This window comes from Anabrus simplex, chromosome 8, assembly GCF_040414725.1.
Source record: "Anabrus simplex isolate iqAnaSimp1 chromosome 8, ASM4041472v1, whole genome shotgun sequence".
In the NCBI taxonomy this organism is placed as follows: domain Eukaryota; kingdom Metazoa; phylum Arthropoda; class Insecta; order Orthoptera; family Tettigoniidae; genus Anabrus; species Anabrus simplex.
In genome coordinates this window covers 27,781,715-27,805,915 of record NC_090272.1, presented here as the reverse complement: position 1 = coordinate 27,805,915, position 24,201 = coordinate 27,781,715, and the positions used below count along the sequence as shown (strand labels likewise).

General features: G+C 40.9%; 1 protein-coding gene and 1 non-coding gene across 2 annotated transcripts in view; one reads left to right on the top strand and one right to left on the bottom strand.

Annotated features, from left to right (window-relative positions):
* The window catches only part of LOC136879281 (maternal embryonic leucine zipper kinase), a 544,919-nt gene that overhangs the window by 186,691 nt on the left and 334,027 nt on the right, over window positions 1-24,201 (top strand). The window lies entirely within an intron of this gene.
* On the bottom strand, window positions 5,851-5,957 carry LOC136879434 (U6 spliceosomal RNA). The gene has a single exon (XR_010860929.1). It is a non-coding gene; the product is annotated as a U6 spliceosomal RNA (small nuclear RNA).

Below are 24,201 nucleotides of genomic sequence, written 5' to 3'. Positions count from 1 at the left end.
AGCAGTGGAGTACAGTCTGATAGCTTGAAATATAAAAAGATTGGGAAACGAAATCCTAATCCTAATGGAAATGGGAACCCTTTAGACCCGTTTCTTGATGTGGGGTCGTGGATATACAAATATGACATGTTCTACGGCTGGTCGCCTTTCCTAACGTCAACCTCACTGTTGAGGAGCTAATGAATGATGGTGAATGAAATTGGGAAGGGAAGTGGAAGGATGGGGTTCGAAGCCCTGAATGCAGAGCTTGGCTCTATAGCCGCAGGCCGTGCCACTCCGCTTGGTGCCTATTGGAAGTAGCTTAAAACAAAGAGTAATAAATGGTTAGGTAGAAGGCAGTGATGCAGAAACAAGGGCGATGTGATATACTAGGAAGTATTTTGTGAATGATATAGGATTAATTTGCGTCTACACACTGTTCGAAAGACATTGCAAATACGTTACGTGGAACATGATATTGTATGGGAGGGAAGTCAAGACGAACTGATGCCTAGAAGAAAATAGACATTGAAATGGGTTCTAGGTAAGATCACTAACGAAGATATAGACCCTCTGCTACAAGGTCCATGTTTCTTGTTCTTCCTTAGCGTTTGTCTCACATACTGGTGTGGTCCACTGTTTTGGCTCTCCGACGCCACTTTACGCGATGGTGTGGCTGATCAGGCTGCAGTTTGCAACCTCGAGATATTCGTGTACCGTGTCAGGCCATCGGTCGTCCTAGCGGCCGTTTCGCATCTACTTGCAAAGTAAATCCAATCGTTGCCACTGTTGCTGCTTGAGCTCGCAGTATGTGTCCGTCTTTTCTTTTCACCGATTTGTTCCACTCCATTTCGCTTAGGAACTTTGTGACACAATCATGGAGTGTCAGATGTCCACCTGACCATCTTGGTTTCCATGACAGAAAGTCGTTGTTCCACTTATTTAGCACCATGCAGGACAGCTGGGTGGACTTCAGAATGGTATTCTTTCGACTCTGTCTAAAATCTTCGTCTCACGAGAGTATTCCAGTCACAGCCCGCCATTTAAGCCATGCGCTGTTCAAGTCGTAGAGATTTCAACACTGAGGGTGGCGTGCACCATCTTGGAGTAAATTACTACGGAAGTAGCGTTTACTAAAGAAGTCCATACTACAGAAGTAAATTACTACGGGAGTTATTTATTCCGGAAGTAACGTCGGAGAGTTGAAGTACAATTTATTCTTTTAGTTACTACTATAGAAGTAGCGTTCGTTACTCGCGGAGTAGTGCTGTGTTCGTGTATCTTCTTTAAAGAAATCTAAAAGGATAAGGTTATGTGCGATAGGAAATGGGGAAAAAACGTAAGCGAAAAACATAAATGCTTGTTAATACAGATAATGACGATCTATGCAAAGGATATAGGGTGTACGAAACACAACATAAAGATGGTGGATAAGAAATTTATGGAAAGTTGTGACAGAAGAATTCAATGCTTCGAGTGAACACAGTGAAGAGCAAGTTAAGATTCTGTGGAAGAACTTAAAAGCGAAGGCGGAAGCAAAGCAGAAAGTCATGGACACGCGGGAAAAATTAAAACTGATGGTGGTTTCTTTGTCAGATCGCCTACATCGACAGCGAAATTTTCCCATTTTCACATCCGGCAAATGCTGGGTCTGTAACTTAAGGCCACGGCCGCTTCCCAATCCCCAGGCCTTTTCTACCCCGCCGGTGCGACGTTAAGCAAATTGAAAAAAAAAAAAAGATAAATACCTCTTCCGATTTCTGAAAAGTTCACCGTTGTCACCGGGAGGGCACAAAATGGGAATATGCGCGCAGTCACAGTCAATTGCACCACGATGTGTGGAAACCTGCCAACGTGAAGAATATCCTTTTATTTTCCGAACAATCATCATCATTTGCAGGCGTACCTCCCTCTTAGTTTCAACTAGTGCTTTAACCACGCGATGGTAGATTACGGCCAGCAGTCGTGCGGTAAACGATAATTAGATCATCGGCAACTATACTGAAATGTTCCGATACGAAACACTCGTAGGGCACACAGCAACTGTAATTTGAGAGATACAACAAAATTAAGACAGGAATTCAGCTGTAAGTGATCTCCAAGTAGATTGAGAAGGAAAGTAAAGGATTCTTTCCTCCTAAGACCAAAAACGTTTCTGAAACTCTCCGCGTGCACATTATACGGCTCTCGCCTTTCACGCACTATTACATTTCCCATCGTTTTCTGCGTCGAGATCGTCAATATAATCTAAGTAACCCACAAACACGTTTGAAACGTCTCTCCTCTCATATACGGCACGATATTATCATTAGTCAACAAGTCTAAACTTAGCTTACTCCATGCACGACGTGAGAGTAAATTCTAACCTATATTCGTGCGTTATTTACTTCTTTAGTAATATACTACAAGATGGTGCTCTTCAACATTTTACTCTTGTATAATTTAGTCCAGGAGTATCTGAAAGGACTAAAATACTTCGGAAGTAATTTACTCTCGTATGGAAGTCGCCGAATGCTGACTTTATTACGGAAGTCGAACTTACTCTTGGTTGGTGCACGCCATCCTGAGGGTTCAGTCAGCAGCAAATGTCGAGTCGAGGTACTATGTCCTCGTCGTTGGTTTTGGCGATAATCAAATAACTTAGATACGTTGTCAGGTATATTCTGATTTTTTTAAATTCACCCGTAGCCAGATTTGTGCAAGGCAGTCGTAACATGCTTCGATCTGTGCTGAGGTCAGTCTTATCTTCACGGGTCAACACTACATCGACAACATACATTAGGGTCCAAGGAACAGTTTTCTGCATATTTGTTGTGAAGGTGCCACGACTTTGATAAAGAGGTGAGGTGAGAGGGCAGATCCCTGATGGACCCTCCCCCCCCCCCCCCCACGGAAACAGAAAACTCGTTCAAAAATCCAACTGTTTTTTGCATCCTACTTTTCGGATAAAGGTAACTATTCAAATAAATCCTTCTGGAAGAAGAAACAGATTAATAAGACAAAATTTGTGGCATTCAGAACCGGTTCAAAGACGAAGATAGCAGTGCATGGGGGGGGTGTCTGAATTAAACTAACGGCAATCAAAACAGTGACAGTAACACGCATATTATACAGGATGGCGAACGAATAGTTGACACATTTAATCTTTTAATCATAACTTTATTTTATAAAAGGAAACATGTATCTCACGCTACTTGGTTAAACGCTTTCTCATAATCAATAAAGCAGGCATACAAAGTTCGGTTGGAATTAATTGATCGTCTTACAAACAACCGACTTCATCTCTGGTTGACTTTTGCTTCCGAAATCCAAACTGGGAATCGACCAAATAATGATCTAATAATCATTTTAACAGAATTTTCGGGATACCCAACAGTATTTTGAATGCATGTACTATAAAATGGTTTGAGAGACCAGTACTTACTTTCAGTCATCTGATGAGTTTATTATGTTATTAATTCATTGTACGGTGGTTCTTGCACTCTAGAACATTGTCTTTCTTGGGTATAGGGAAACATACAGTGTTCACCAAGCCATATTCCGGTATTACCCATATATCTGTTTTACTAGTTGACAGTGCAGTATGTAAGGCGTCTCATTCTTTCCATAACTCTATGGGAATACCATCAATTCCTGGAGGTGTCCTTTCGTGAATATGTTTCAGTGTCTTATCAAATTCTATTGGGAGAATATCATTCTCATGATCCGCTAATATGGAATCAGGAATGCTTGCGGGCTCACCATATACAAGTTTTCAAGATATTGCTCCCATCGTTGTCGCTGCTCTCGTAAGTCCACCTGCTGTTCACCGTTTTTCCCTATAAGTGCACATCAGGTTCTAGTTCTAGAGGACGTGAAGCATTTAATCTTTGTATAAGCTTTCTGTTCTGCCGTTTTTAATCGGCTCCTCTACAAGTTTGCAGTGCTCATCATACCACTGACTCTTAGCTTCTCTACATATCATATCATATCATATCATCTATATTCTCCTCCAGATCTACAGTATTGATATTGATCTATTATAGGAAAAAAATAATAATGCCCAACCTAGACGGCTTATGTTGACATACACATAGAACAATTCTCGTAAAATAAATAGAACTAACATAATCGGTACCTGCTGCCAATTGGCGCACGGACATCTCCCTCACCGAGAGCCGATAGCCATTATAATATATCAATAAATGAAAACAAGGGAAAAAGACAATAATAATATAAATAATAACAATAAAATGGCAATGAGGCAGGATAAACACTGTCGCCTGGCCCAAGATCAACCCTTATTGGTAGTCTGTTGGCCATGGCATAAGGCAGTATGGCAGTACGATAATAAGAAACTAAAATAACAACATATTACTGTGAAGAGTACAATAGTGTCGGCAGACGACATCTGCACTTTAAACAAAGTGTATATCACTTCCGGCCGGGTCCGCAACTCAGCGCAATCCTTCCTGAACACTGACCTCTCTGTTGCTGTACTTAAGTTTCATATCTGGCTTCGTGTTACATCCACTGTAATGGCGGTGTGCAATTATTCTCCTTACGTTTCATTGCTATTGTCCACTGTTAAACTCTATTATCTCGCTACACTTATTATCTTTTAAAATTCCAGACAACTCACCACATTAAATGAAACCATCTCTCTTGCCATTCCGTACATTACCAACCAAACATCACTATCTTCCTATTCATCCGACAGCCTTAACTCATCACAATTTTTACATCCACTCTACTACCTTATTCACTCACAGTTAATTTAGACCATAAGTTCATATACCATCCATCTCCACAAATGAACTTTATCACGAAACCTCACGATTATTTACAGAGTTACCACACATGCCATCACACCTTTGAATCACAATCATCCTGCAACCAATTGTATTCTTACCATTAGCTTTTACCCTTATCACCTATCCATTTTACAATCACTCTCTTCCTTATTCACTAACCAAATACCCGCCTCAGCTTAATTACAGCCTTCCAATACCATCTAATGACAGAACTTAATATACACACTTTACCGCCTACTAATTTAACTACTTAATCGCTCTTGTCACAGTTACGAATAACACACACACTCCACTATTCTCATGTGTTTAAACAATTTACTTACTACTGCTTTTTTTTTTTTTCTATGCTTTCGTCCAATTTGTTCTTCTTACCCCATGTCTCTCTTAGGCTCAAGCTTCTCCCTTTCGCCAAGGCACCTCTTGCTTCTTCTTCCTGCCTCCAAGCCGTATTTACACTTCGTTTATGTGCACTTGTCACATCTTGTGCTTCCGCCCCCACAATCACTCCCTGTATCTTCCTTTCTTCTCTCACACTGGCCTCCGTCCTCAGCTCCTTAACTAATGCCCTGGTCTCCCTGGTCTCCTTCCTTATCCCCCTCCTTATCTCAATTGCTGCTTCCCTGGCTCCTTCTACGATCGATTCGAAGATAGCATGCACGCCTTCCTCTGTCCTGCTAATTTCTTCTTGCTGCAAGCTCTGTTCCAGTGCCCTATTTTCTTTGGTTTTTTCTTTATCTCCATGCCCGTCTTCACCAACTTCACTGTCTCTGACTTGCCTTTCTTCCATTCTCTTCCCCATTACCACTTCGTTCTTCATATTCTCTTCCATTTCCCGTAATTTCATCGCTGTCCAAAATATGGTCCATAGTCTATTGGTTACCACTAATTGTTGACTCTTAATGTAGGCTCTTAACCCTTGCATTCTAGCCCTGACCAAACGTTTCTTCAGAGTGTTTATATTCTTTATCCCTTCTCTTCCCATGTCACTTTGAATACAAATTTTTGTGTTCCGTATATTGTCTGCGCATCTTATCACTACTTCCGCCATCAGGGTGGAAACCAGCTTCACTTTTATCGGCAAAAAGTGGAGCGCTTCACGAGTTTGCGTGTCATCCTTGCGCAGGGGCCATGTTAATCTTCTCTGTATCGTTCCAATTTTAGTATATGTACCGCCGAAGCGAGTACTAGCTTCTCTACATAATCTTTAAACTTTATTATCAAGTTCCTTATAGTTCCTTTCACCTTCCTTTGTATTTATCGATTTCCATTCCTCTTTTATCTTCTCCGATATTTCTGCCGTGACCCAAGGTTTTCTCGCAGCTGGCTTTGAAATTTTTTTAAGACTTCTTTTGCCGCATCGCGGACAGTGTCCCGTAGGTTGCACCACCTTGAATCAACCTGAGTGGTTTGAATGGGAATTTTTCTTAGCCTTCTGCTAATTTCTAGTTGACATTTTCCTCTCTTTAATGGATTGCTTAATATTTCAATGTTCTACTTTTTGATCTTGAAACATCCCAGCTTTTTAAACCTAACATTGATCATTGCTAAAACCATTGGATGGTCAGTGTCCGCACCTGGACACTACTTTCGTAGTTGATTCCTTTATCTGTGCTTGGCAACAATGCAAAAAATCTGATAGCGTCCTCTATCGCCAGGACTTTTCCAGGTATACCTCCTGTGTGAGTATGTCTCAAACCAAGTATTAGTAAGGTATAAGGCGTATGAACTGAAAATTCAGCCACTTTGACGAGTGTGCCTGACGCACTGGACGAATGTGTTAATAAATTTGACCAGAACGCAGCAAGTACCAATGAGTTCAGTTTGTTGTCCAGCTAAGCCGTAGTACGTATGTATACGTTGCATGCGCTCAGGTTTAAATCCGTATTTTTCCGAAGGACGATATGGGCTTTACATCTCCTTACATCCTTTCCTCGTTGCTTGTAAATCCTGTAAAACTCCCGAGTGCTGTACCGTTCATTTCCATGTTCCTTTCTCTACAACCATCTGTACATTGCGGTTCTTTGAGTAAACATTTACTGCATTTTTCCTATTTAGTCACTTCCAGACATTCTTGAATATGTATTTTATGTCAACACATACCTAGCATCCATCACTTATTAATATCTCTTAGGAGATAAAGCATGTCTTGTGATAATACTTTTCAATTCCTCCTGCTGTCTTGGCCTTCTTAGCAATTGAATGCGTTTATTCTACGGACAGTTACTCGCAGCTATCAGTTCCTTACTAAAACGTTTTAAATTTATTTGTGAATATTTTGTATTCGTTGAATATTATTATTATTATTATTACATATATATAATTATATTAATTTTATATACAATTATATATATACTATTGTATATTATTATTATCATTAATAGAACTAAGCAAGGCCACAGTGCTAATTACAAATAGAGAATTGTGGCGGCATTTAGTAAATTCAGAGGCTTGCAGACTGAACGTTGAAAGGCATAACAGTCTATAATGAAGATGTATAAATATTATAGTATTATTATTGTTATTGTTGTATACAATTATTAGATCTAGAGAAATTGCTTAGTGGTATGGACAGAGTCTTGGATAAGAAGTACAAGATGAAAATAAGTCCAAAACAAAAGTAATGGACTGCAGTCGAACGAAGTTAGGTGATGCAGGTAATATTAGATTAGGCAATGAAGTATTAAAGGAAGTAGATGAATATTGTTACTCGGGTAGTAAAATAACTAACGATGGCAGAAGTAAGGTGGAGATAAAATGCAGACTAGCACAAGCAAGGAAGGTCTTTCTTAAGAAATTTGCTCACTTAGAGCATTGCTATAGGAATTAGAAAGATGTTTATGAAGACTTTTGTCTGGAGCGTGGCTTTGTATGGAAGTGAAACTTGGACTATAACTAGCTCAGAGAGAGAATAGAAGCTTTGAAATGTGGTGTTAGAGAAGAATGCTGAAGGTGGGATGGATAGATCGAATCACGAATGAAGAGATACTGAATTGAATTGGTGAGAGGAGATCGATTTGGCTAAATTTGACGAGAAGAAAAGATAGAATGGTTGGATAGATAGTTGGCTTTTTAGGGAAATGTAGTGGGTAAGAATTGTAGGGGTAGACTAAGGTATGAATATGACAAGCAGATTAGAGCAGATGTAAGATGCAGCAGTTATGTAGAAATGAAAATGTTAGCACAGTATAGGGTGGCATGGAAGGCTGCATCAAACAAGTCTATGGACTGATGACTCAAACAACATGTGTATTTATGCGTCAACATCAGTTATACGGCATTTCTCTGTACATGTTTGTCGACTTGTGAGAGTCAAGAAGCTGATGTCTTTGACTATTCTTTCAGATGATCACTCCTGGTATCACACGCCTTGTGAATGTTACGGTTTGGAAGACGATATGGTGCCGCAATCTGTCGGCGAGCACACATTGAGCTCATGACTCGGCGTCTTCTCTCTGGTGTAACAGGTTGAATTGTGTGGACCAGTGTACAAAAGCTTCGATTTTCTCGCATATCACTACTTATCCGTCTCCTTTTATTCTCAATTCTGTTCTCTCTTCATGAGCATGCTCACTCAATTCTCCCCATCAATCTCGTTCACTCTGACAGCTTCCATCTCGGTACAGTGTGGTAGAATACAAACGCATCTCTTTCGTTTGTTCTTTAAGTTCCAAACACTGTAGCAAAACATTCTCTCCGTACCTTTTTAGTTTTGTTGGGATGGGGAAAGCTTACCTTACATCTGCCTGGAATAAATCAGAATGTTTAAATTAATCGTTTTCCAGGAAATGGACTAATTTTGTTTCAATAAATCTATTCCGCTATTATTATTATTATTATTATTATTATTATTATTATTATTATTATTATTATTATTATTATTATTATTATTATTATTATTATTATTATTATTATTATTATTATTATTATTAATTTCTTATTTTTCCCTTCATTCCTTCCTTTAGTAAAGCTTCGCTGGTTACACTAAGAACTTTTACCGAGTCAGAATTGATGATTGTTCTGACTGTGTGACAGCTGTGTGAGTGCCTTCTGTAGTTGCTCATAGATGATGCATGGTATGGAGCTGAGTGTAACGGTTTTGGTACGACTTCAGTTGGTGATATCGCAATTGCAACAACAGTGATTGTTTGTTGTTTCCAGAGGCGTTTGATTTCTGCTGCCAGTTCACTATAGTTTCATATTATACTAGTTCGGTATAGTGGTTTCTACGATCCATGTTGTCTTATGGAATTTATGTGTGATAGCAGCTTTTAGCAATGACAAGAGGAATTCCAGTATACTGTATTTTATAACTTCGAATTGAAGTTATAACTTGTGGTTGGGGTCTGTTCTGTGGCTCTGCATCTGTAGCTACTCACACAGTTGTTTTGGTAGATTATATTATTTTAGTTACATTGTCATGTCTTCGTACGTAGTCCTTCAGTGCAAATATTGGGCTTCGTGTTTGCCGTGGGACTTCCGACATGTATCAGGTGATGATTGATCTTAATGATGTACTTCCTGGAAATGAGGGTTTGTATGACACTATCGTGAATTGCCACCACAAATCTTTGTTTCCGGGTAGTGTAAATCTACCTTTCGTTAACCAGGCCGTACTAGCTTCTTTATCAGTTTCAGAGGAACAGAATAATATTTGCTGTAGAAATGCTTTCTCTGCCACACCCCTCGCATTTTATCGTCTACTTCTTTTATTTCATTTTCGGCATGTTCAGTTTCACGCTGCGGACTAGCTGTAATAATAGTGCGATTATGAAATTTCGTTCAGTGTTGTGTTATTTTTTGCACCTCAGTGTCGTTCTCATCACGTTCAACTATCGGTCCATCATCATCATCATCATCATCATCGTCGTCATCATGAGCACAATGAAGTGCAGCCGGCAGTCAAATTCGCTTCTGATCACTAACTGTTTCCAATTTTCTTTTTGAAAATTCTCCTGAAGTTGATAGAAATTTCTATCATTACAACATTAAATATTTAAGTGACACCCTTTCTGTTGATTCTTGACCCTCTGCTTGGCTATTATTACACGATCAAAGAAATGTGTGATATTTATTTGTTAAATATCTTCCTTAAAAATATGGCATTGTAATAAGAGAATATTTTATAAAAGTTGATTTTATCATTTTTTGGTAAAATGTGTGCTCATCTTTTGTAAAAGATTTGATTAGGTTGAATAAAAAAATGGTGGATCGTAAGTTCAGCGGGAATGTTGCTGTAACTACATTGCTTATTTCACGCAGTGAGGTAAGCGATGTTTTAGTTTATGTCTATTTAAGTGAGAGAAAAATAAAATAAATATTCTTACCTTTATAAACTCTTCTTCATCTCAAAAGTCTCTGGAATAATGCTAAAGACTGGATTGCAGACTTAAATAACTTTCTCCTGTTACTAGAAACGGCTGGGTAACCATAAGGCGGTCGTCAACTTACATAGAATTTCTCAGGTGAGAACTTTGTTTAACGGCAAATGGTGATACTTTTGAAGCGACGAACTAAATTTCCAACAATTTATGTCACTTTTCATGTCCTAGTACTGCTGTTCTTTCTGTAAGTTTTGATGGATTCCTTCTGTGCACGTTTTACAATCCATGGTTTTAACACACAGATATTTTGTAACTATTGAACTGTTAGTAGCTGAACAATTTTTGCTGAACTGTTATAAAATAGTTGATGTATCACTGCGTGGTATAATCTTTTATATAAGTTACTGTACATTTCTCAAATATTTGGCAAAGATCTGTGACAAATTTATTTCATAGCATAATACCAGCCTTAAAAGTTTCTCATTGTATGTGGGGATAGTGTAATTCCGACCCTAATGAATGTAGTTCGCTCCCAGTATTAGGTGGTTTGTAACAAGTGTAATATCACTCGAGCATATGTTTTAAATGTTAAAAATAGCTCCTTATTACGGAGTGAGTATGCTTGTTACAAATCATGCTGCCAGTTGCGACATGAAACGAACGAGACCTTTTTTGTGTTCCTCTGGGAGCTAGAGGAATTGTGTTCTTGGGACCGTATCCAAAATAGAGGGCAGTAATGAAACCACACATACGACTCCCAACCACAAATTAAATTCACTCGTACATTCTGTGAGACTTCCTAGTGGTCAAAGTGGTTTGCACTTTGTGCTGGTGTCAATGTCTGCTTGTTAAAGTGTCTGCAATAAACCCCTAACCCCCAAAACATAAAATAGAAATATTGGCGGCTTTAGTTTTCAGGTACAAAATATGTTATACAAATTGGTAACAAACGTAACTAAAATAACCGAGAAGGTTACGACTCAAATATCTCTTTTTATTTCTAAAATACATCAATGAGTTAGCTGGGGAGAGTTTTTAGGGGTTCTTATATAAAGTAGACACCTATAGAATAAACGTAACCACTTCGAACAAATTTTTATTTATTTTTAATTTTAGTTTGATTATTGGATATAGAAATGAACTAGTACATACATACATCATCAGTCTGCAAGCCTCTAATTTACTAAAGGTCGCCACAATTCTCTGTTTGCAACTAGTGCTGTGGCATCATTTAGTTCTGTACCTTTTGTCTTTAAATCGTTAGAAACTAAGTCTAACCATCGTCGTCTTGGAATCGCTCTACCACTCTTACCCACAATTATTCTCGCAGGTAGCCTATCCTCCTGTGCGTATGCGTACAGCTTCATCCTTTGTTATGAACATTTATTGAACATAACAGGCGATTTCGCCCCTATACATGTTCACATACAGAGAAAAGGAAAAATAAACAATAGAGAATACAAATTTACTAACTACTGCTACCGTCCGGCCGTGTCATCACCCTGGTGAGAAAAAGGCCGCCCTCCTCATGATGACACAGCCGGCACTAACTGTGGGGCCCTAAGGCGAAACCCCAACAATCCTAACCAGATGACAGTGCGTTTATTCTCACCATTCCATTGCAACAAACCACATCTAACTGGATCCACTCTCCTCTCCTATCCCACCTATCGCATTCTTCCCTTCCTTTGCTTATTTGGAGTGGGCCTTACCCACCCCGTCATTTTCCCTTGCCCATCCTCCCTTATCCCCCCCCCCTAATATGCATGAATGGCGAGAAAAGGCACCTGCCCTAATTTCATAATAATAATAATAATAATAATAATAATAAACCACTCAGATCACCAAAAAAAGAAAAAAGAAGAGAAAATTATCCCCTGGGCATGTCATAAGGCTCGTTGGACACTCCGGAAACGTGAAACCCCTAAAGTAGAGCCACCACAGCAGTCATCCGCAGAGCCTCGTGCCATGCCCCTCATTCCGTAGAATTAACACCCCAGAATCAAGAGAGTAAAACTAAAAGAGATAATCATAGTAATAATAATAATAATAATGAAAGTAGTAATAATAGTAATAATAATAATCTATGTATAAGAATATTATTCGTAACAGTCATTTGCTGTAGCAGTCTCTTACTCAATATTCAAGCATGCTCATCAAGTGTCCTTATTTCGTTCTGCGCTTTCGTCACTTTATTGTTACTGACCTACACCTAATCAATACTGCAAACAACACCACTCAGCATTTCAACACTTGCATTCCCACCAACTCTAACACAAACAGAAAGACCTTGCCTTCATGTAATCCCATATCATTACCCAACTCCCCATACTCAACTAAGTACACAACTCCTATCTTCCCTAGCTCATTTGAATCTGATCATACTATCCCCTTCCCTTATATACACACTCTTCCCATATACATACAAAACTATTCCACCCCCCCTACTCCCTTGTCCAACCTCTAACTCAGCCTCCTTCATTTTACTCTCACAGGCCTTTTTTGCCGCGCATAAATACCTGTTCAATTCACCCCCTTTTTCCCACTGCATAATAATCCATCTCAAGATTGCTTTCTCATCCCCTCTTCCCAATATTTTCCGATGCTCTTCACTCAATAATCCATGTCTTATCTCCCTCGTTTCCTAGCAATCTCTTAGCAAATGAAGTTCATCATTCACTGCTCCACAAAGTATACACCTTGTCTTGTCCCTCCCCTGCATCCAACCTGTATTCCTTGGCAAACCTAACAACTACCACATCATTCCATATCGTTTTGACCTATCAACGTATCTAATATTCAACCCTGCTATCTCCTCTATTTTCGTCAAAACGTTTAACGAATTTCTCAGTCTGCTTTCCCCTAATAATTTCTGCCTATGGATATCTCTAATCCTCCTTTCCAGTATCTTCATCCCTCTAACTTCTGTCTTCGACCATACTTCCCCCCACAGGTGTCCTAATCCTATCCTCTCCACTTATCCCTTTATTTTTTCTAGCCCCCCCCCTATACATGCTCTTACATTGCTGTTCATACGCTGCCTGCAATATCTTCCCACGTTCCTGTCTTTTTAAATTCATCTAGTATCTCACTATTCTTTTTACCCCCTATGATTCCAAATCCTCCCCACACATTAGTTCCGCCCCTGCATTTGCTGTGCACCTCGGTAAGCCCATTACTAACTTAGCAAAACTACTAACAATCCTTCTTAGTTCCTCTCTTTTCTCATCCAGCCCCCAAACTTCTGCGCCGTACAATACCCTCCCAAAAATTACCGACCTTACCACTAGCCTCAGGGTTTTATAACTGATACCCGGATATTTGGTTAGCATGTTTCTGACTGAGGCTAGGGCTGCCAATCCCCTGTTTTTCGCCCTTCTGATCTGGTCATTCCACGTTCCTTTGTCATTAAAAATAACTCCTAGATATTCCAACTTCCTGACCTGTTCCAAACTTTCTCCCTGCATTACCCAATTACCTTCTATCTTTCTTCTTTTGTCTACCTGGACTACTAATACTTTAGACTTATTTCCATTGATTCTCAATCCCCATTTCCTCGCAAATAGCGTCACTGCATTTAACGCTCTATTCATCCCCCCTGAAGTTAGCGTCATCAATAATACATCATCCGCAAATATCAGTCCTGGTACCTCTAAACCATTAATTACCGGCACAGCCCAATTTTCTGCCCCAAACCCCTCTAAAATATCGTTGATAAATAAAATAAACAGTATTGGCGGTAATTTACACCCTTGCTTTAAACCCACCCTGGACTCTAAGGGTCTACTCAGTCTCTCTTCTCCCAATTTTACACTAAAACCTAACCACCCTATATTTCCTTCCACTGCCCTCAACATCTTTTCCGAAATCCCTAACCTGCCTAATTTCTCTAATAGGGCCTCTCTATTCACCCTGTCAAAAGCTTTCTCAAAATCTATTGCTGCTACGTAAACCGTACTTCTAGCAATACTTTTATACTTTTCTAGAATAGTCTTTACTATCATAATATTGTCCACCGTTCTTTTATTTTTCCTAAATTCTCCTTGATAATCTGTCAATATTTCATTTTCTTCCGCCCACCTACTTATCCTGTTCGCTAGCACTCCAGGGTATATTTTACTTAAGGAATCCAGCAGAGATATGCCCCTGTAATTGTTCACACTACTCCTACTACCCTTCCCTTTGTATATTGGGCATATAATTCCTGTTTCCCATTCCTTCGGGAACTTCCCTCCCTCAAATATCTTATTGAATAGTTTAACTATACCCTCTATCATTATCTCATTTTTGCCAATTTCTTTCCAAAACTTGTTATTTATACCATTACATCCCCCGGCCGACTTGGCTCTAACTCTGCTTATCACTCCCAGGATTTCCTCCCTTGAGATTTCTTTATCCAGATCATATATTGCCACTCTCCTATTCCTCCAAATTACCTCTTTCCCCGTCCCTCTCCATCCTTCTTCCCCCTTTTCCCCTAGTAATTCATCAAAGTGCCTCACCCATTGCTCTTCCTCAGTACTCGTTTTTTCTTTATTCCTTCCACCCTTAATAATGTCCCAAACTCTCTCAAAATTATTTGTCTTGCAATCCTTATTTATGGCTTCAATTTGTTCCTCTAGCCACGCCTTTCTTGTCTCACAAATTTTCTTTTTATACTCCTTCCTCAATTTACAGAAAATCTCCCTTCCTTGGTCCCCACCTTTCCTTCTACAATCTTCTAACGCAATCATCACCTTCCTCCGCATTCCTTCACACTCTTTATTAAACCATTCTTCTCCCTCCTTCTTATTTCTCTTACTAGATCTCGTCTTCTGCGCTATTATCTTTATTGGATGTAGCAGCAACTCTAAGGCTTTATCAGTATTATTCTCTTCTAAGGCCCCTTCCCACCCATATTTCAGGAATTGTAACTCCTCTTTTACTACTCTATTCCAATCTCGGCCCACTTTCTTTGACCATTTATACTTATTATATCCACTCCCCCGTTTATCACTCGTCCCATCCAACTTCCTTGTGCACTTCTCTTCCCCCCTTTTCAACATAACCCCCACCGGGAAATGGTGTGATTCAATCCAGTCTCCTATTTCCATTCTTACAATATCCTCAATCATCCCCTCCGAGCTCAAAACCATATCTATCACACTACCACCCTTCTCAGTAACATATATCAATTTCCCCACCCTGTCCCCCTCTATCCACTCATTCAGAATATACAAATTTCCCACCGCACACATCTCCAGGAGCTTCTCTCCATAACTATTTATAATTTTGTCCTCACTCCTACTTTTCCGCATACACATTCCATCCTCCCTACTATATACTGGGCTCTGTTCCCCTATTCTCGCGTTCCAATCCCCGAATAACAACATGTCCTCTTCCCCTGGAAACATTCCTCTTATCCTACCAATATCTACCAGTAACTCTTCAAAAAAATATTTATTTGCATATGCTGAATTACTAGGATGGCAGTAAACAAAGGCTAGATTTATTTTTCTCCTCCTTCCCTCAACCCCTCCCATATTCAATCTCATCCATATGGTTTCTTTCATATCGGTCTCTATATCCTCCACCATTTCACTAATTTCTTCCCTAATTAGAACTATCATCCCTCCTGGTGCGCGGCCTCTAGTCCTCTCTTTTCTTCTATATTTATATTTTATCACAAACCCCTTCCATGTAATCTCCTTCCCTGTTTCCAGCCACGTCTCCAGTAGTGCCACCACATCGAAACTTTTAATTTCTTCCCGCACTTTCTTATTTCCTAATTTGTTCATTAAACCCTCTATATTTACACATCCTATTTTCCAATATAGTTATAACTTTCCCTCACTCCCTTCTGTATCTCCCCCTCTGTTCTTGCTCCTAGTCATTATCGACCTATCAGTCGTTATCGCCCTCTCATCTCTTGTCTCCCTCCCATCTCTTTTAACCGATCTATTCCCTTCCCCCTCCTCCCTATCCTCCTTGCCATTCCGACCTTTTCCCCATAGATCCTTCAGACTGATACTTCTTTTCTTACTCAAAATTGCTTTACCTTCCTGTTGATTCGTCTTCCCTTGTCCTTTTTCGCTCACTAAAACACTACACTCTGCTCTCACGGTTTCTTGCTGTTCTCTCTCGCTGACCACTTCACTATCTTGATCTTCTGTATCCGGACTGCACTGCCCGTTCTCTTCTGAGATGATCTCCTCCCTTTCCACGTCTCTCCTCCTCCCCTTTTCTTCCTTCTTCTTCTCATCTTGCCTTGTCATCTCGCCACCCTCAGCGCTCTCGTTTGCGTCCATCTCCTTTAGCTTCGCCACTGAGTGCACTCTAACCCATCGCCCGTTTGTCACCTCCAACCTCAGTCCTCTTATTCGGGCCTTTAGCCCCTGGTTCCTCGCTCTCCATAAGTGCCTATTCAAGATCCTCATATTTTCACTTCCTTCTCTTCCCATGTCTCCTTTCACCCCCATTTTCAGTCCCTGTAAATTCTTACTATTACCTAACACAATTTCTGCCATTAAGGTTGAGAAAAATTTAACCCTAATTGGCCTCCGACCTTTGGTTTTACCAACTCTCTCTACATCGTCTATGTCTATCTGACTAAAGTTTATCTTCATTGTATCACGTATAACTTCCACCACCTTAGATACCAGTTCAATCTTGCTCTCCCTCGACCCTTCCTCAACTCCATATATAAATATGGCTTTCTTCAATCTCTCCTGCCTGTACCCTTCCGCTTCTTTCTTCATCTTCATCACCTCCTCTTTCAGATGTTTCACTTCCCCTGTCAATAGCTCGATTTCTTTCTCATTATTGTCCACTCTCCTGCTCGATTCCTCCGTCTTCGTTTCAAGCCATTTCTTCATGTTCCCTATCTCCTTTCTCTGCTCCTCCATCATGTCCTTTATTTCCTGCACCTTATCCCATTGACACTTTTCCTGCATAACTTCACTTACAACCACCCTGAGTGCGGCCAAATCCTCCGTACTATATTTTCCACTGGTATTTGGGCCTGGGTTTACTTCCACCCCCCCCCAATAACCAGTAGCACCGCTATCACTGTCACTACCAGCACCGCTTCACTCATTTTTAATCCGTCCGTACTTATCACCAATCCATTCCTGGTCTCCTTCTTCTGCCTTGCCTGCCATTTCCCAATAGCGGCCCGGTACTGTTCAATGCCGACCATCTTTACAGCACGCACTTCACTACGCAACCTCTCTCCTCGACCGCTCGAGCTAGACTGTACAGCTTCATCCATTGAGTTAATTCCTAAGTTATCGTTTATCTCCTCATTGCGAGTACCCTCCTGCCATTGTTCCTACCTGTTTGTACCAGCAATTATTCTCGCTACTTTCATGTCTGTTACTTCTAACTTATGAATAAGATATCCTGCGTCCGCCCAGCTTTCACTCCCGTAAAGCGAAGTTAGTCTAAAAACAGACCGATGTAAAGGTAGTTTCGTCCGCGAGCTGACTTCCTTCTAGCAGAACACTGCTGATCGCACAACTGCGAGCTCACTGCATCTTGATTCAATCTCACTTACTATACTACAATCCTGAGAGAACACATATCCTAAATACTTGAAATTAACTACCTGTTACAGCTTTGTATCATCAATCTGACATTCAATTCTTTTGGATTTCTTACCTATTGGCATCAATTTAGTTTTTGAAAGGCTAATTTTTATACCATACTCTTGTACCTATTTTCATGTTCCAAGATATTAGACGGCAGGCTTTCGGCACAATCTGCCATTAAGACCAGGCCGTCAGCATAGGCTACACTGCTTACTACATTTTCACCTAACTGAATCCCTCCCTGCCGCTTTATACCTTTCCGCAGATGATCCGTGTTAACTACAAACAACAAAGGTGAAAGATTACAGCCTTGCCTAACCCCTGTAAGTACTCTGAACCAAATATAACGAAATATAACACTTCCCAGAAAACAGTTCTCACTGCAGCCGAATTGTCAACATTTTTGATTTTAATAACCTACCCTTAATCCCATAGTCTCCCAGTATGGCGAACTTCTATTTCCTCGCTACCCTGCCATATGCTTTCTCTAGATCTACGAAACATAAATATAATTGTCTATTCCTCTCGTAGTATTTTTAAAATACCAGGCGCATACTGAAAATCTGTTCCTGACCCCCTTTGTGGCCTTCATTGGTTTTCATACAACTTCCTCTCAACCACCAATCGCACCCTCCCTTCCAAGATGCCAGTGAATATTTTGGCTGATATACTAATCAGTGAGATACCTCGGAAGTTGTTGCAATCTTTCCTGTTCCCTTGCTTATAGATAGGTGCAATTACTGCTTTTGTCCAATATGAAGGTGCGTTACCTACACTCCATGCTAATATTATCTACTACTTTATGAAGCCATTTCATACCCACTATACTTCACCATTTTAGGTGTGATTTCATCTATTGCTGCTGCTTTATGAAAATGGGGTTTATTTACCATCCTTTCCACTTCCATCCTTTCACTTCCTCCAGCCTAATTTCACCAACATCATTTCCCTCATCCCCATGAGCTCAGTTGTTCGCGACACCTCTAGGAAGATTTCTCTTTACGTTGAGATTTTCAAAAGATTCCCTCCACCTGTCCAGTGATTCCCTGGGATCTATTATGAGTTCACCTGAATTACCCAAAACACCGTTCATTTCCTTTTTCCCTCCCTTCCTAAGATTCTTTATTACTGTCCAGAAAGGACTTCCTGCTGCTTGATCTAGCCTTTGCAAGTTATTACGAAAATCTTCCCACGACTTCTTTTTGGACTCAACAGTTATTTGTTTCTCTCCATTTCTTGCATCCACGCACAATTCCCTGTCTGCATCATCCCTTGTTTGGAGTCATTTCTGGTAAGCCTTCTTTTTACTTTTACAAGCTGCTCTCACTTCATCGTTCCACCAAGATGTTCGCTTTTTCCTATCTTTATACACAGTTGTTCCTAGACATTCTCTTGCCGTTTTTACTACAGCATCCCTGTATGCCACCCATTCTCGTTCTATATCCTGAAGCTCCTGCCTGCTGTCATTTCTTAATGGATACAGTACTTTTGCATCCATCTCTTGGCACAGGCCAGAGTAAAATGTAGCTTCCACTGAAGTCCCAGTCTCGTCCATGGCTGTGACAATATGGAAGCTGCTGGGGTATGGGTGGTGCTGATTAATGACATTCAGAGCACAACCAGTGTGTCAAGAGTGTCATGAAAGGTGTTGTTCATAGGGTTAGTTGTGCTACAATAGCACTGTCTGGCCCAGTGAGGAAAGCAATGGCAAACTACCTCACTCCTCATCTTGCCTAGTACGCCTCATTTTGGTACTGCCATTGGTTTTTGTGGTTTCCCTATAACTAACTGCATAGCCTTTGGTGATGCTATTTGAGGATCCAACCAGCCTCTGGGCTGATGACCAGACAGACAGACATCCTGAAGCTGCTTACAGTCCACTTTTCGGAACTGCTCGCTAATCATATCCATGTATTTCTAATTTCCTGTCTTGGAGATTTTTTGCCCTTATTGGTTTGCAGACAAATTTCACATTCTCTGTTCTAGGCTTAGAGATACTTAGTTCACTACAGATCAGGTAGTGGTCTGGATCATCGAAAAGCCCGGAAAGCCCGTATATTTCTAATAAATTTCCTGAATTCGATGTCGGTTAAGATATAGTATATTATGGATCTTGTAACCCTACCCTCCCATGTGTAGCGGTGAATAGCCTTATGCTTGAAGAATTTATTCGTAATTGCTAAACCCATACTAGCACAGAAATCCGGCAAACGTTTCCCATTCCTATTAGCTTCCGTATCTTCACCACATTTACCAATCACCCTTTCGTATCCTTCAGTTCTATTTCCAACTTTCGCTTTGAAATCGCCCATTGGCACTAACCTGTCCTTGCTGTTGACCCTGACTACGATGTCACTCAATGCTTCATAAAACTTGTCAATTTCATCCTCATCTTCACCCTCACATGGTGAGACAGTTTACGTCCTAATTATTCCAGCTGCCAAATCTACCCACATCATTCGCTCGCTTACGGGCCTAATAGAAACTATGTACCGGGCGAGTTGGCCGTGCGCGTAGAGGCGCGCGGCTGTGAGCTTGCATCCGGGAGATAGTAGGTTCGAATCCCACTATCGGCAGCCCTGAAAATGGTTTTCCGTGGTTTCCCATTTTCACACCAGGCAAATGCTGGGGCTGTACCTTAATTAAGGCCACGGTCGCTTCCTTCCAACTCCCAGGCCTTTCCTATCCCATCGTCGCCATAAGACCTATCTGTGTCGGTGCGACGTAAAGCCGCTAGCAAAAAAAATAAAAATAAAATAGAAACTATGTTGCGTGCAATAGTATTCCTAATGAAAAGCCCTACCCAACACTCTGCCATTCCCTTTTTAACACCCGTCAAGTACACTTTATAATCTCCTTGCACATCCAGATGCATCCTCTTTGCTGACTCAGCCAGTTCTACTATCTTTCTTCCATAAGCCCCATTAATATTGATAGCTCCCTATCGAATTCCATTTCATTCGCCAAGTTGTTTCGAAGGAGTCCCTCGCCAGTTCAGTGAAAGTGAGACTCCGTTACTCCCATAGGTCTGAGGCTTGCTTAAAATATTCTGAGCTCGGTAAATTCTGTAAAGCAGGATGCTACCCTACTTACACATAGTTCAAGTGAGAATCTCTCCTCTAACGGGTTAGGGACCACCGGTGGATTGTATAGTCCTAGCCGCCTGAACACAAGCAGGGCCATGACTCAGAATATGTCCGAGATGCCCACTCCCATTCCTTAGAAACTGGTGTCCCGACTCTCAGGACCTCTTACTAGGCCACTCAGCCGTTGCCCATGGTTCATGAATTAGGACGTGACTACAGTAACCCACACCATGAACCATGAAATGAACTTGACTAGTTTGTACATTTAATTTATTTTAAAATATAGGCCTAAGTGTAATAAGGTAGTTACACTCTAATTCAATTAATATTTTACAAAGGCAAATTTAATTGTTTAATATCTTAAGGAAATAAAATAAAATGGCTCCAAGCTGTGACCAAAAATATGGCTTCCGATTCAGATAGCTAAATAAAATTCAGGAAACTCAATCGTCATAAATTACCAGTGTTTCGCCCCAGCGCGCCATGGCCTCATCAGACCGCACTGGGGCGAAACACTGGTAATTTTTAACGATTGAGTTTCCTGAATTTTATTCGGTTCCAAGCTACTTCAGCTAATATTTTACTAATATTAATTTAATATTTAAAATACTGAAAATGATTTCGAGCTACTTCAAGTCATATTTTACGAACGGAAATTACGTTTAATATTTGAAATAAATTTAAATGATTCCGAGCTGCCTCAGGTAATACACAGTTCAAAAAAATTAAGGGATTATGCTTTGTAACGTCTGGTATGTGAACGTTAATTTGGTAGATGGGGTTCCAATGGTCGTACAGCTGCTCAGGATATGTCAAATCGAAGTTATACTCTATTTGTATGCGTAGCCATGCATTAAACTCTCAGGTAACCGCTCAAAACAAAGTGAATAGCGGTGCGTCCGTATGTCGTTGTGAGGCACACAGACTACTGCGGTCATTTGAGCACGTTGTACGTAAACCAGGACATCCCATGAGACATCTTAACGAGGTTCAAGTCGCAACGACCGTCACTTTGATCCAGGAAGGATGGCCTTTTCGTCGTTTTGCTGTAGATGTCAACGTCTCTCCGTCAGTTATTCAACGTTTGTGGAATCGCTACAATGAAACAGGCCAGTTCATAAGGACGATTGGACAAGGTCGTGGACGCATGGCAATCCCACAGGATGACTGATATCTGACCGTCTGTGCGTTGCACCGTCGTTCAGTAACTGCCAGAGAACTGCAACAAGACCTCAGGATGGTCACTGGAGTCAGTTGTCTGACCAGACAGTAAGGAACAGGTTAAGAGAAGTGTGCTTACGACCCAGACGTCCCGTTCGAGTGCTCCGTTTAAAGCAGCAACATCGCGCAGTTCGCCTTCTGTTTGCCCGTACCCACGTCAACTGGCGACTTCGCCAATGGAGACCTTTGTTGTTCACAGACGAGTCCAGATTTCCCCTGACACAGCGCGATGGACGTCAGCGTGTATGGAGACGCCGTAGTGAGCGGTACTTGCCAAATGTCCAGGAAGGCAACCAATTCGGACAAGGTCCTGCGATGGTGTGTGGTGGCATCAGTATTAATGGCCGTACGGATCTTGTTGTCGTCCGTGGTAATCTTACCGCTGCGGGGTACATCGAGCAGATACTGCTACAGCATGTGTTAGTTGTTGCATACGGTGTTGGCCCTGAATTCGTACTCATACACGACAATGCCAGGGCTCATGTAGCGCGGATCACCAGAGCTGTCTTGCGAGAACTGGACATTCAAGAGATGAAATGGCCAGCAGTGAGCCCAGCCCTTAATCCCTTCCAGCATGTGTAGGATAGGCTTGACAGAAGTGTTCGTGGGCGTCCTGTTCCCCACAGACTCTCCAAGATCTCGAATAGGCTTTCATTGAAAAATGGGACCTGATACCGCAACGTGACCTTCGTCAACGTTTACGGAGCATGCCACGTAGTTGCCAGATGTGATAAATGCTCGTGAAGGACATATGCCTTACTGAAACTCTCCAAATGTGATAAAAATCCACCTTGGGGGACTGTTATCACTTTGTTTTCACCTGTATTTGGACATTTCCGTTTGTATTCTGAAAATGAACGCGAATCCATCGATGTTCTTCTGTATACTTCAACGGTAAAGAATAAAGGTTTATTACTAATATACTTGAGTGTGAGGTATTGTTTTGTGGAGCATGGCATACGTTCAAAAACATGTTCCCCTAAATTTTTTGAACCGTGTATTTTACGAACGGACGCGTACTGCATACCTTTGTGTGGCTAGCTGCTGTATGTTTCGCATGCATTTTCTAATTTTGTAAACGTACAGCAGGTCATAAGAGGATGTCTGTGATAAAGGAAAATGGAAAAACTCCTAAGTAGGGTTACGGGATACTTGCAGCGAACTTCTCGATTGTGCAGTTTTCCTGAATGTTGGATTTTCGGAGGACTGTTTCTTTTCAATTGTTTATTTGTGAAAGAGCAGTGAGAGAACTGCTAAATGATATAATTTTATTTTGAATGAAATTTTCATACAATGCAATTTTTCATGTTGGTACAACGCTACTCATTGACCAAATCAGTTAGGAACTTCCACGATTTGTTCGAAGGTGTGGCTTGGTGGAAACTTGTTTAGAGTCGCTTGCGCGGGAATGTTATTTTAAGCGACCGTTACAAGTCACGTCAGATTAGGTGTTTGTCTTCCATAGAATCCAGTTTTATTCTTTTTCCGCTGATTTTCTTGCACCGTGGTGGGTTTGCGAGTGCGAACTGTGTTGTACGTATTGACTTGTTTTTCGGCCGGATGCCGTGTTCAGGGATGCACTAATTATTGCGTGTTTCAGTGTGAATTCCTTGTAGTTCTGTTTGAAATACTGCACATTGTGGTTTAAGTTAATTGATTTTAAATACATTTCTGAAGTATTTCTGAGGACAACCATGCCTGTTCCCATTGCAACAATCTGTGATATAGCTCCTCATTCTGGTATAGCTCAACACAAATTTTAAGCCTTAAAGTCCTGCTGTTTCTGCCTTCAATACTCCCGGAGTAATTCCCACTTTTTGCATCAATCACTAATGCGATTTGTATCTGACTGGTGTAATTCGCTGTAATCGGAGGGAATTGGAGACCTCCTCACTCCTTTCGTTCTTCTCCTTTTTTCCTACAATTTGTTCGTGAGTTCGGAATCATACCAGCAAGGAAGATACCTAGTCCTCATAATTCGGGAAAGTACGGTGTCATTGTGCACTAAATCATAAAACGGAGAGACTACATTCCGTAATCGAACCCACAAATATGTCTTGTGGCGACGATGGGGTAAGGAAGAAAGCGACCGAGGTCTCAGTTAAGGCACAGCCCCAGCATTTGACTGGTGTGAAAATGGGAAACCACGGAAAACCATCTTCAGGACTGCTGTCACTGGGGTTCAAATCCACTGCCCTCCAAATGCAAGCTGACAGCTACGTGACTCATACCA